This window comes from Sceloporus occidentalis, unplaced genomic scaffold (assembly GCF_023333645.1).
Source record: "Sceloporus occidentalis isolate IW3139 unplaced genomic scaffold, rSceOcc1.0.p SCAF_4, whole genome shotgun sequence".
Classification (NCBI taxonomy): domain Eukaryota; kingdom Metazoa; phylum Chordata; class Lepidosauria; order Squamata; family Phrynosomatidae; genus Sceloporus; species Sceloporus occidentalis.
This window is the reverse complement of record NW_028316984.1, coordinates 92,655,581-92,669,397: the sequence shown is the minus strand read 5'-3', so window position 1 is coordinate 92,669,397 and position 13,817 is coordinate 92,655,581. Positions and strand designations below refer to the sequence as shown.

At 44.5% G+C, this 13,817-nt stretch overlaps 1 protein-coding gene across 5 annotated transcripts in view; it reads right to left on the bottom strand.

Moving 5' to 3' along the window:
- LOC149314349 (tetraspanin-4) overlaps positions 1-13,817 on the bottom strand; it is a 771,146-nt gene that overhangs the window by 429,477 nt on the left and 327,852 nt on the right. The window contains exon 1 of one of the 5 annotated variants that reach the window (XM_089520925.1): positions 1,930-1,959. The exons of the other annotated variants lie outside the window; for them this stretch is intronic. The gene's annotated coding sequence lies outside the window, so the exon portion shown is untranslated. Of the gene's footprint in view, positions 1-1,929; positions 1,960-13,817 lie in introns of those variants that run through there. 5 annotated transcript variants of the gene reach the window in all.

Genomic DNA, 13,817 nt, shown 5'->3' with positions numbered 1-13,817 from the left:
GATGGTAAAAATGTTTAACATTTGAGCTGGCCAAGGGCAAAAGAAATGATTAGATCAGCACTGACCAGCTGTAGTGTGGACCCACACCTTGGCAACTGGCCATAAAAGGAGTTTTCCTCAAGAGGGAAGAAGGTTGTAATCTATAATTTGTTTGATATGCCTAAAAATATCCACTGGTATCAGGTTCCTGGGAGAGTAAATGTCTCTAGCATCTTCACTATGCTAATCATTCTGAAAATTGCTTGATGTATAAAAAAGGTCACATCCAGCCCAAATTTAAAAGATCAGCATTTTAGAAGTCAGAAACTAAAATTATTAAAAACTATTGCTATCCTACAAACAATAATAATATATCCTACAGACAGATAAGCATTTTAAAAAATCATGATGCAGTGGGCACAGAAACACAGGGGATGCGTTCCTGCTAGTCTTGAATTTAAATCTAATGCAATTAATGTTTAAAACTGATCCATAAAAGCATGTGAACTGCCTCTGAGAGAGTTTTCACCAAGAGTGCCATTTAGGGAGCTTAGGAAGGCTATGTACTCTATTGCTTTTCAGATTGGATATGATTATTTTCAAGAAACACACACAACTCTTGTAACCACTGCAAAATAACTTTGGAGAGGTAGCTTACAAACCAGAAGTGAGGAAATTGCGGTCCCCAGGCCACACATATCTCTTGGTATCCCAAAATGTGGCCCCTGAGGCCCCCAAAAGTCCCTCAAGAAAAAACAACCCAGCTGAAAATCAAATTGGTAGCCAGCAGCAAAATTTATGTTACTTCCTATGTGCCAAAATGCATCGGCATAGCCTGCCAGGTGGGCTGGGGTAAAAATAGCCTCAGGTGAAAAAGCTGGCCTCAGATATGAAAGAAAGATTTGAAATGTAACCATTTTTAGGCCAGAGGTCTGGCCTTTCTCTGCAAACACTGGGGACCCAATCCTTGTCAGCACTCAGGGATGTAAGAGAAAGGGCCGGGATAGAAAAGAAGGAGAAAGTCACATTGGCCAAGTGAACACTCCTATCATTCTGGCTTTCAAATTCTATCTGTCTGCTTTCTGATTTACTAGGCCACCTGTTCTAATCATTCATGACAGAACACACCTGCTACCATAGCCATTTTGACCTCTTGCAAGATCTGGCTTTACCTTTCCTAGAAAGCATACACATCCTGGTCCTTGCAGAAACTGACCTGTAGCATATTACAACCTTTTGGGGGTGGGTGGGAGGGAGATTCATAATTTCTTCAAGCAGTGAAAGAAAACAGGAAAGATGTAGGCTAACAGGGGAAATATGAAGACCTGGAGCAATCTTAGGCAGAGAAGAAGTTTCTTGGTTTCCAAATGCATCCTGCAATCTCATCAAGGTACTCCAAATATTACAGCATCTTTGATACTAACTGAATGAAAGAAGCTGTAGCATAAGCATTCGTACACTTGGTTTACTTCCTCAAATACAAGTAGACCAATAAGCTTATTGCACTACACTTGCGGGAATGGGAACAGAACGGGGGAAACGGGTGTTACCGCATGGCAGAATGCCACTAATGCAGCCAGGAGTTCCCAAGCCCTTCCACAGCTGTTCCATGACAGCAGATTTTGAAGAACAGTTCAAAATCGTCCTTCAAAATTGGCTGCCAGGAATGGCTGGGGAACAGCTTGGGGACTCTCGGCAGCATTGGCAGCATTCTGCCATGCGTTAACACCCATTTCCCCCTGTTCCATTCCATTCCCATTCCTGCAAATGCCGTGCGATAAGCTTACAGGTCTACAAAAGCTTATGCTACAACTTCTTTTGCTCAATTAGTCTCAAATTTGTTACAAGATCCTTTTGCATACTGACATTGCTATGTCTCTGAATTCTGAATTTCAAGTCTTGTTATATTTTCTATAAAATCACAACTGAAGATTTACTTCAGAGACTCACCCTTGCAAATGGATATTGAAATGGGCTTCTCAAAACAGAAATTTCAAACAAGCTGAAAATAATACAGGACTCCTGGAAAAGAAGAGAACAGATTCTGTGGATCTTCATCTTGTGATGCATCTATCCTACAGCTGTTTTGGGGAGAGATCCAGATAATGATATACTGTAATAATATTTACTTTGATACCATGAACCCAAAATAATGAACTGTGGATATCGTTGGCAATGTATAACTGACAATATTGCTATTTTCCACAAAGACTGGCAGAAGGGCTACGGAAGTTAAAAGATGCTTTTAAAATTTCTAATTTGGATAAACACAACACTTGTGAAAATGGACAGATGTATAATTGTGGGTGGGCTTGAGCCTTAACTTTAGGGAAACGGACAAGGAAGATTCAAAGAGCTGCAAATGGGGAGCCTTGGAAACGCTCTGAAATGCTGCGGAGTTGAGGAGAAAACACCTCACCTTGTCACCAAACACTAGCACATGAGAAAGAGAGGCTGTAATTGGGAAGTCTGTCACTGAGAGCTGCAAGCACTCTGCAACACTGGACAGAATACCAGAGTCTGTCCTGCTCTAGCACTGAATTAGAATATGATGGTGTCAGAGGAACATTTGCAAAACACTGAAATATTCAAGTTATGTCAGCACACATCCAAAACTGAAATAGTATCAGTATCAGAGAGGTTGAGAATAGGAGCCTGCATTAGGCTGTGATGAAGTAAGCTCCAGTTGTGTTTGTTTGTTTGTTTTACATTTGGTTTTACAGTCTACCAGATGTTGCTGACTGGAGTTTTTGATCATCAATGATTTGGATATTATCCACAAATCTAAAAATCTAGAACCCTTGAAACAGGAACAATTTTTCTTGTTGTTTTAAATTTCTTAAATTATTTCTTCTAAGAAAGAGCGAAGACATTTTACCATTAAAATATACAGAAGTTTTATTTCAAACAACAACAACACTAAAATGATACATAACAATATATAAAACAACTGTTGTTGTGAGCTATTAAGCCGTTTCTCACCTATGGCAATCCTAAAATGAATCCATCATGGGGGTTTCTTGTTCAAAGGAGGTTTGCCATCACCCTCCACTGAGAGTGAGAGAGTGTGACTTGCCCTAGGTCACCTAGAGGTTTCGATGGCTGAGTGAAGATTCAAACCCAGGGCTCCCAGAGTCCTAATCCAATGCTCAAGCCACTACATCATGCTACATCAACAAACCAATAATATAAAACTCCTCCTTCATGTTATAGCGACAACCAACTGGCCTATGAGCAATATTTTAAAGATTGACTAGTGAAGGAATATCAAATACTTAGGAATATTTATTTCATTCCCCCCCCCCCCTTTAAAGCTAACTTCACTCCTTTTATAAAATATCACTAAAACTCGATCCAACTATCATTGCATCATTACTGATCTTGGCACAGCAGGGACACTACAGTGCTGCGCACTGTGTGCTGAATGAGATAGGCCAATGCTGGGCAGCCAATAATATTTGAGGAAATCATCGTCATGATGACAGTAGCAATGTCAGTAGGAAGAAAGCGAGGCCAGTGGGAATGATTGCAGATGAAGAAGCAAAATGTTTAGTGCAGGGCTTCACAATACATACAACACTTTAAGAATGAGAGAGGCAAGATGTGGATGAAAACCAAAAAACCAAAAACAAAACAGTCTGACAGACAGTCTTCAAAGTTGTGGAACACTGAAGTTTATAAATTAGAAGGGCAGTTTAGTTTCAGAATTTGAAGAAACTGGGTTAGGATCTTTCAGAACCCAGAACTTTGCATAAGGATTACTTTTCTTCTCAAAAAATGAATTAATCTGTAATATGGACCAAATGAAAATTCTGACACAGGCTCACTTTTAAATCACCATCTTTAAAAAAAAAAAAAAAAAAACACTACCCAACACCTCAGCAATAGTAAAAAGACCATAATTTTGAGTGTCGTTAGAACTCTTTTTAGTAGATTTAAATACTGAGCTACAGTTTTTGTTCTATGTGTCTCTAATTTATTGAGAACTCTAGAATATACAGTATTTTTAAAACACAGCCTAATTCCTCCAAGTCTCCTGTATAGCAGGGGTCATATTCCAGCCCAAAAGAGATGGCAGGCGATATCTGGTATTTCCAGGGTGTTTGATCCAACAGACCTTCCACATCAGATAATAAAACGTAGGATGCACCCATATCACTCTGCAGCAATATATTCTCCCTTCTCAGTAGGCTGAAAAATATAGCATTTCCATTATTCCCTTATTATAAAGGAGGGGACAGGAGCTGCATCAAGCTGAAACAGGGAGGAGGGAAGGAAGAGACATGGATTTGTCTCTACAGCTTGCTTTTCTTTCTGCACCATCAATATGGAAATTGAAGATAAGGGTCTGTAACACCCAGAAGCTAGAGAGCACGTTGTGTTCCAATCACTTGCCTAGGAGAGGTATGTGTGAGAGCAGCTTATTCCCATCCAAGCTAATAGGATGCACAACAAGAGAATTCAGTGAATGTGCTTTTGCACCAACTTTTGGGTAAAGGAAGCACTTGTTTCATTTTCATCCAGCACCTTTTGAGGACAGTCCATTACCATTGTCCATTTGGTAAAAGAGAAATGCCAATTAGCTAAAGGCGTTCTTATTTTAATATAATTTCAACAGGCTCTCAGCAGTAGCACTGTGTGCTGATTCTTCAGTTGGTTCTAATACACAAATGTGGTTGAATCTATTAGGAAACTGCAATGCCGGTGGACAACCTAGGATAAGAGCTAAAATGAAAACCAGGAAAAATGAGAGAGAGAGAGAGAGAGAGAGAAGGGAAACTTTCGGTTAAGTGAAGAAACTTGCATTGAAGAGAGGAATTATAAAGAGGAAAGCTGAAGGCTGACTGTGGAAAATATCAAGAGCATATGTTCTCCACCAGGGATGCACAGCAAGCATTCTCTCTTCAGGGAGTAACACATGCCTCAGCTACCAGAAAGGGATGGAATTGCTCCCAGCTGGGTTAGCTGCATGTGACATTCACAGCAATTCAGAAGGCACTGTGCATGATACTTGAAGGGTGACATCAGCAATACTCCAGGCTCACCCTTCGTTAACCCCAGGACTCATGTGTACATTTCCAGCCCCACATTCCATCTATCAGTATATGGCTAATGTTGCACAGTTGAACTGCGAGGCAGAAGGCACCACACACTTGCATTAGGCTTATTCCAGTACCACTGTAAAAGGGCCAAATCAATCCTCCATCTCCTGATGTAAAGCAGCATCACTTAATAATAGCATACAACACTTTATGAAAAGATGTCCCATTTACATTTTAAATCCCAGAGTACTCAAATAAAACTTTGCTGAGAAACTCTGAAGTAGCCCCACTTAGATGTATTACATTATCATACTCAGCCTCCATTAGGCAATGTATGAAGACACCATTTCTTGCTTTAAAATGCATAGTCTCTGAAAAGCCATTGGAAAGTCATCCAGAAGCCCATTGTACAACACAGTAGGAGATGCAGAACACAACAATAACTCAAAGCCTTCCAGGCAACATGAAAAATATATTAATGGACTGTGCTCTGACACATCTTTAATGGAAAGGATGCTGGGATGGTTTCAGATGTAATATGATAGACCTTACAATCTAGCATAATATCATTCATATTAGTAATCTCCACGCTAAGAGTCAAACACATTGTAAAAGTATTGTGCATTAAAAATATATACCCTTTGATTTAGAAGAGGTAGTAAGGAATTTACAGATTTACTCACACATTAAAAACCATGGAAATTGCAAATTAAAGCATTTGCCTTCTTTTTCACACTACGTGAACAATAAACAAATTGTGCAGTTTCACATACTGTGCCTGTTTTCACCTTAGCTGATATGCTAAACTGTAATGAATAATCATACGACTTTTTCACACGGGGAAAATTGGAAGGATATACAGTTGGCCCTCCTTATCTACGGATTTTTTATCCATGGATTCAAGCATTCACGGCTTGAAAATATTCAAAAAAAGTAAATTTCCAAATAGCAAACCTTGATTTTCCATTTTATTTAAGGGGCACCATTTTGCTCTACTATTATATTTAATGGGACTTGAGCATCCACAGATTTTGTTATCCACGGGGGATCCTGGAACCAAACCCCAGCGGATAACAAGGTCCCAATGTACTGGTGCCAATGTAGGATCATCCATGGCTTTAGGGACAGGTTCACAGCTGCTTTTCACATGACACTGAACGCAATCAGGGCAGACTCCAAACATAATGTGAGGTGAATCAGGTAATAAGCAAATTCGCAAAACTACCATATTTACATTTCCATTTTGCTTGCAAATTCACTTTCTTCACATAATGGCAGCTGTCTGAAAACCAAGCTTCCAGATGCCTCATGTTTCCAGATTTCCCAGGGTCCCTTGCTGTGCCAGGGAGAGGGAGTAAGCCTTGTTCTTAAAGGGACACACACACACTTCTCCTTCCTCCTGCAGCTTCTAATTAAGGGATCAGCTGCTGGGAGATGGCAGAGAGAGGACATTTTGGCATTCCTCCTGGACAGGAGGGAGAAATGGAGGACATGTCCTGGAAAAAAAGGGCATCTGGAAGTATTATCATTATTATTATTATTATTATTTGAATCCCACTTTCTTCCCAAAACTGGGACTCAAAGTGTCTTACAGTCTAAAAGCATAGCACAACTAAAGACTTACCAAAGTGACAATAAATTGGAATTAAACTATCACTATATTAAAGCAATCATTTGTTTAAAAACAGAATACAGTTAAAAAAGATAAAAGCACTTAAAAACCACACACTTTAAAACAGTATGACATCCCCAGTACAACAGTACAACAGCTCCACATTATACTGGGTCAGTTTGCCGGGAGTTATGGTCTAAGAACATATAGAAGGCCATAGAGCTCCCACCATATCTACTGTCTGCCTGGCAGAGAAATTAGATATTTTTTTGGCATACCAGTGAATGTGTAATTGCTTTAATATCTAAACTGAAGGTTTTGTTGTTAAGGAAAATGCAACATGGGATATACAGTGAAAGAAATAAAACATGTATGTGAGAGTCAGGGTGACTCAGCAGAAGCAAATTAAGAGCCACACAGGTGTAGAAGGTAATGGAATTAACAAGTCCTGAATGCCAAGGACAAAAATGCAAAGTGGATAATTGAACACACCTGAGAATTGTTAAGTGGTCAAGGCTGAGATGATGAAATCATTAATTCTGGGTAGAAACAAGAGAACCAATGAGAGTGTATGTACACGCCCATTGGGTGGAAATTGACAAGAGTGGGTGGTGTTTTCCAAGGGCTATAATAATGGCTATGAATCCCAATGTATTTTGTGGGTAGTAGTGGAGTATTGGATAGTTTTGGAGCTGTATATAGTAGAATAAAGTAGATCTTTTATATAAGACTACTGAGTTGTCTGGTGTCTTGGGTGAAGATACAAGAGCCAGCTGGATCCTGAAGAAGTGTGAAGACTTCTGTGGAAGCAAGAGTGAGAAGGCTTGGAGAGTTTGTCAGGGTCTTCAGCCTGTTCTCTGTAACTCTGCTGCTTTAGACCAAAGCTTTAACCACTGGCCAAAACTGGTCAGCGCCGGTGCGTAACAAGGTGGTGAGTTCGAGCCAGAGGTGAAGAGCTACAACTCCCATCATCCCTGACATTTGTAACCTAGAATTACCTTGGTATTTTTAAGGAAGGAAATCCAATGAATCAAAACAATCAAGCCATTGTTCAGACTTATCAGAACATCAGATTTGCTCAGATTGTAGCACTCACCACAAAGGTTTTGCGCCAAACATTATATACAACCACATACAGCAATGTTTTATGCACAACCAGAAGCATTGTTTATGATAAAGTGAACTTTCAGTCTCTGTAATGATGATGATATGCTAGGTAAGCAAATTGATGTAACTATGGCTGAGCCTGCCACTGTATAATAAAAACACTCTAACAGGCACTTTCCCTTTGTTGTATTACTTTAAATGATAGACTAGTCTTGCTTCCAGAAACAGTATCAGGCTGAAGGACAGGTTGCATACCTGTAATGGTATTTCTTCGAGTGGTAATCTGCAAATACATACAAATGGGTTGTAATGCGCCTGCGCAGTGCTGCTTGGAAACTTCTGGAATCACTGGGCAAAGTTAACTTTGCAACTTTTAGCAACTTTTTGGCAGTAGCTACACCCATCCCTTATAAGCCCCCTGCATTCCTGCTCTTTCCCCCGTTCCAAAATTTATGCCGCATGAGCGACATGAGAATGAGCCAATGAAGAGCAGGATACTGAGGGGAGAACGGGCGGGATTTGTATGTATTCACAGATGACCACTCGAAGAAATACCATTACAGGTATGCAACCTGTCCTCCTTCTTCATGGTCTCTGCGAATCATACAAATGGGTTGAGACTGACGAGCTTAGGTCAGTGGTGGAGGGAGTGTCCTGACACCAAAGTAAGGTTAAAATAAAGCTGTGTTTATTATACAATAAACATTGAACCCAAAAAATGTTTCAAGTGCATTTTGTACCTAAATTCAGTACTTAAACCTGTTGAAGCAAAGGCACCTTAGGTCATGCAAGACCTATGTAAACCATAAGAATGTGGTAAACAAGCCAATTCTGGCGAAGACATTCTTTAAAACATGTAAACAAATGGTACAGTGCAATCAATATAAACCTGAGACCAACACTGCCCTCCCAAAGGCTGCCTCCCGTTTGGCCCTGATATCCAGCCTGTAATGTTTGATGAAAGTCAAGGGCTGGGACCAAACAGCAGCTTTACAGACATCCTCCAAGGGGACTCCAGTCAAGAATGCGGAGGATGCTGTTACCGCTCTAGTTGCATGGGACTGTACCCTGGCCGGGAGAGGTCTGCCCAACAGTTCATAGCAGAGGTGAATGGTACCAGCTACCCATTTGGAAAGACTCTGTGCAGTCACAGGCAGTCCCTTTTTCGGTTCCGAGTAGCATTGGAAAAGTCTCTCGGAACGGCTCGAGCCCGCAGTTCTGTTCAAATAGAAGGCCAAAGCCCTCCAAACGTCCAAGGTGTGCAAACTGCGTTCGACCTCAGTGGTCAGGTTCGAGGCCAGGGTCAGCAAAACAATGTCCTGACACCTGTGAAAGGCAGACACCACCTTAGGCAAGAAGGTAATGTCGGTTCGGAGGAAAACTTTGTCCTTATGGAACCTAAAGAAAGGCTGGTCCCTCCGCAGGGCACAGAGTTCACCCGCACGGCGGGCAGAGGTGATGACCACAAGGAAGGCAGTCTTCCAAGTTAATAGTCTCAAGTCCATTGTGGCCATAAGTTCAAAGGGCTTGGACTGAAGAGCAGACAGCACAGCGTTCAAGCTCCAAGTCGGTGCCAGAACCAAGACAGGAGGGTGAAGGTTGCAACAACCTTTCAGGAAACTCTTCACAAGAGGGTCCCTGAAAAAAGAAGGTTTGCCATCAAATTGGAAATGGGAACATACCATCGGCAAGCTCTCGATGTCTGGATGCCGAACCTGGCCATTCTGGAGGGTGAGGAGATTGGGATGGAACTCGAGCCGGAGGAAGTCTCTCTTGGAAAGGGGAAATAGGGACGGGAACCACGGCTGTCTTGGCCACCAAGGAGTGATCAGGATCGCATTCAAGCGGTCCTCTGTCATCCTGGACACCACCCTGGTGATCTATGGGAATGGAGGAAAAGCGTAGAGCATTTCTCCTGACCAAGTGAAGCCGAACGCATCTCTGAAGGAGTTCTCGCTATGCACCCGGGAGCAGAACTGGGGACAGTGGCTGTTGCGAGCGGTCATGAAGAAGTCTATCCGGGGTGTTCCCCACCGACTGAAGAGGTCGCAGGGCGGAGCCTCCATTCGTGGCAGGCGGTGGAAGACCTGTTGAGCCGGTCGGCCAAGTTGTTTTCTTCTCCTGGCAAGTGGATTGCTTGGAGCAGAATTGCTTGGGATGCACCAGTTCCAGACCGGAGGGTGATGTCCAGGAGAGTCTGTGATTTGGTGCTGCCTTGTTGGTTGAGGTAGTACGTGACATTGGTGTTGTCTGTCAACAGCAGCACTACCTTGTCGGAGAGGCTCGTCTCAAACGCTCTCAGGGCCTTTTCCTCAGCAAGCATCTCAAGGGCGTTGATGTGGAGGTTTCCCTCGGATGGGGACCATTCGTCCATGACTAACAGTCCTGACATGTGGGCGCCTCATCCTTCCATAGAAGCGTCCGTGGTCAGTGTGGCCTGAGATGGAGGAGGAGGAGAAAAAGGCATACTGACGCAGACGTTGTGGGAGTCGAGCCACCATTGAAGCAAGAGGGCTACTGGCCTTGGAAAGGTGAGCTACCTGGATGGCAGGTCTGTCAGCGGGTTGAAGGCCAACAGGAACCAAGACTGGAAGAGTCAAAAATGAAGTCTTGCCCACGGGGTCACGTACGTCATGGACGCCGTGTGTCCCAAGGCCACTAACATCTCTGGCTTTTACTCGTCTGTGTGCGAGGCAGGTGCGGACAGAGGAACAGAGAGCACAGAAACCACCCTGAGCCAGATAGAAGACGCAATCTTCAGAGTCAAGGGTGGTGCCTATGAATTTGATTTGTCTGGATGGGACCAGGTGAGACTTTTCCAAGTTCACTACGAGCCCGAGGGATGCCAGGAGAGACAGGGTGAATTCAACATCCTTCTGGAGTTCCTCCACTGAGGGGGCTGCAAGGAGCCAGTCGTCCAGGTATGGGAAGACTCTGGAACCTCACTGGTGGAGAAAGGCCACGATCGGAGCCATGCACTTGGTGAAGACCCTCGGAGCTGTGGAGAGGCCGAAGGGGAGAACATTGTAATGGTACATGTCGGGACTGACGGCAAAGGCGAGGAACCTCCGATGAGTCTCTCAGATCCCCACGTCAAAGTAGGTGTCTTTCAAGTCAGTTGTCGCAAACCACAGGCCCTGGTGCAACAAGGGCAAAATAGAGGCAAGGGTTAGCATGCAAAATCGGTGATAGGCCAAATAGAAGTTGAGGGACCTCAAGACTAGGATAGGCCTAATACCCCCATCAGCTTGGGTACGGTGAAATATCTGGAGAAGAAGCATCTGGGAACTTCAGAAGGGTCAACGGGCGAGATCACACCTTTAGACAGCAGAATGCACACTTCGTCAAGAAGGGTGTCGGGGGGGGGGGGTAGGAAGAACAGCTCTAGTTGGGGGGAGCTCTTCAAACTCAAGGGCATAACCCCTACAGACAATGTCAAGGACCCATGAGTCGGAAGTCACCAAGGCCCAGGTGTTAAAGAAAGGCCTCAGGATGTCAAAAAAAAAAAAAGTGGAGGAGGAGGAGGAGGAGGAGGAGGCCGGCCCGACGGAGCACGCTGGAACCCTTCAGGATCTCTTCTTTCCCTGGTTGGTATCCTGTCGGCGGTTCTGAGCAGGGGCCTGGCAACAGCCAGAAGAAGACTGAGAGGGGTAGTGTTGGCATGGGTGCTCCTGATGGTAGGGACGGTCCTGCTAGAAGAACCGTTGTCCCTGGCCCTGTCCATACCACTGGCATTGGCACTTCTTAAATGGAGTCTGGGAAGGGGCTGACATACCATGTTTCTTGGCTGCCGCCTTCATCCTGTATTTCAAGTTCAGCCGTTCATCGGTTTCTTTATTGAAGAGGCCAGCCTCATCAATGTTAGTATATTGAAGGTGAAAATGTTCAGATGTGGCAATGGCTGCAGAAGCCTAAATTGGCTACAGCTGGAGTCCAGAGCAGCAGCCAGATGTTCAAGGTCAACTGAACAGAACTAAATGTAAATATGTTATGTCTTCAGTCTCAAGAGGGATTGGTGTCTGTGGTGCATAGCAACTTGTATATGCAGAGGCTGGACTTAGTGGTCTCCTCATGGTAATTCTGTATATAAGGAAAACGCTGTTCTGGTGGATTGTGGGAGTTTGGAGATAGTATGGTGTGTCGGTAAGAGTTTTTGTATAGTAGTGACTAGCTCGTGTTTATTTGAAACAAAGTAATAAAGCCTTCTTAGGAGTGAACTACTGGAGAGTGATTCTTTGATTTAGCAGCTTTTTCTCCAGGCATTGTTCCAGCAAGCTGAAAGCTTGTATATAGAGTTCTGTTCTGTTCCTGTGTTGGAGAGATAATTGCCATCTTCATCCAGTTGGCACCAGACCGGAATCGCAGGCAAGGTTCATCACTTAAATATCAACAATCAAATGGCATGTCTTCAACAGCTGCCTTCATGCCCTGGTTGAGGTCCGAGGATCGAAGCAAGGCATGCCTCCTGAGGGTGATGGCAGCCGCCATCGACCTCGCGGAACAGTCGGTAGCGTAGCAAGCGGAGGTGATAATCCAGCTCCCAATGGAGTGGGCCTCGTCATGAATCTCGGTCAGGACATGCTGGCAGTCGTCCGGCATGTCTGGAATTATAGGTGAAATCTTCTCCATTAGACACTGCACATACGCCCCCATGCAGGCGTTGTAATTAGCCACCTGAAGGCCTAGGACCGATGAAGAATAAGTCTTCCTAGCAAGGCCATCAGTCAGTTGAAGTGGGCATTTTGCGGGTAAACGATTGCTGAGAGCCCTCAACAATCGCAGAATTTTGTATCGGGTGTGCTAACAACCAAGAAGCATTGGAGGGAGAAACTCTGTAGAGGGACTCTATTTTTCGGGACGTTGAAGCCAGGGATGCAGGTGAATCCCAGGTGAACCGGACAATCCTCTCCAACGACAGCAACAAAGAAATAGTTGGTGGTGTGGGGACTTTGTCATGAACTCTCCTCTCCACGGGGTCAGCTGAGTCATCTTCAGTATGGGTGATCTGAAGATCAAGGGTATTGGCCATTTTGATGACATGTTCGGCAAAGGTTCGGACATCATCCGTGGGCGAAGACGAACCTTGCTGAAACAGTTCCTGTGGTGATTGTGGAGCCACCTCATTCAAGGAACTCAAATCAGCTTGGGACAACTGGGGTTCGCCATGGTGGGAGCCGATGACATCGGATTCAGAGTTGGAATGCAAGAGAATTTGGGAGGAGTGCCAGGTCTGTGTGGCAGTCGCTACAACCGAACAGGGTTTAGTGGTTGGGACCGAGGATGATTCCGTTGGTGGAAAAGTGGTCCTGTGCGTCAGTGAGACAGTGGTGAGCGGAGCCGACTGAGCATGGGAAGACAAGGCTGGGTTGAACTTTGAAGACACAATGGACGCCGGCCCAAAGCGATCCTGGACGACGTCCCGAGTGTAGTATGATAGTACCTGTCATAAAAATAACCAGTCGTCACCGTGGTGGATCCCAAAATCGTGGACTTGAACTTGAGGAACCGGAGTTGGCGATCGGCGACGAGGTGACTGAGAGGTGAGGGCGCCATCGTCGTCAGAAAGTTGATGGAAGGGCAAAGTGGCCGGCAGAGAAGACGCAGTACGGGTCGGGCCCGAGGACAGCTGGATTCAGTAACCATGGAGTCATCAAGCATCGGTACGGCTGGTGTGGAACGATCCTTTGAAGAAGAGCCAAGGGCCTCTGTGGTCTTGGGATGGGTCTTTTTGTGATAAGAGCCTTCCGAAGCCTTAGAATGGGACTTCTTATATAAGGAACCACTCACAGAAGCCTCTATGGGGTCAAGGGTCTTCTGTTTCTTAGTGGCCTGTGGAGATGTCTCCCTTGGCTCCGAGGACTTAGACCTCTTCTTAGAGGAGGGTTCAGGAACCAGGTCCACATGGGAGGTGCCCTCCTTGGCCTGTACCGGAACCTTGGTGGAGGCCAAATCCTTGGACTTAGCCTTGGTCCCCTTAGAGGATTTGGACCTCGAAGTGGAACGGTGCGGTGCGACTCTTCAGATTCATTGGACCTCTTAGGGTTCACGTCAGTAGAACTGAGCCCTTTGGAGCAGCG